Source organism: Pistacia vera, unplaced genomic scaffold, assembly GCF_008641045.1.
Source record: "Pistacia vera cultivar Batoury unplaced genomic scaffold, PisVer_v2 Contig903, whole genome shotgun sequence".
Classification (NCBI taxonomy): domain Eukaryota; kingdom Viridiplantae; phylum Streptophyta; class Magnoliopsida; order Sapindales; family Anacardiaceae; genus Pistacia; species Pistacia vera.
In genome coordinates this window covers 82,467-82,854 of record NW_022196783.1, presented here as the reverse complement: position 1 = coordinate 82,854, position 388 = coordinate 82,467, and the positions used below count along the sequence as shown (strand labels likewise).

General features: G+C 39.7%; 1 non-coding gene across 1 annotated transcript; it reads right to left on the bottom strand.

Annotated features, from left to right (window-relative positions):
- Positions 1-281: 281 nt before the first annotated feature.
- LOC116119738 lies at positions 282-388 on the bottom strand. The gene has a single exon (XR_004126434.1). It is a non-coding gene; the product is annotated as a small nucleolar RNA R71 (small nucleolar RNA).

The window sequence follows — 388 nt, the reverse complement described above, 5'->3', positions numbered from 1 at the left end:
CAACTTCGAGATAAAGCCAGCAATCATCCAGATGATATAGCGGTCGGTACAGTTCAAGGGAGATTGGAAGGAAGATCCAAATCTGCAAATTGTAATTTTTTTTGGAGATTTGTGATACTTTCAAGTCAAACGGAGTGTCAGATGACGCCACCAGATTGAGACTGTTCCCGTTTTCATTGAGAGATAAGGCAAAGGGTTGGTTAATGGCATTACCATCAGGAACGATTACAACATGGAATGATTTAGCATAGAAGTTCTTGTCCAAATTTTTTCCTCCAGCAAAGCTAAGAAATGATATCACATCGTTTCTACAGGAAGAGTCGGAATCATTGTATGAGGCTTGGGAGAGATACAAAGAATTACTGAGCAAGTATCCACATCATAGGTT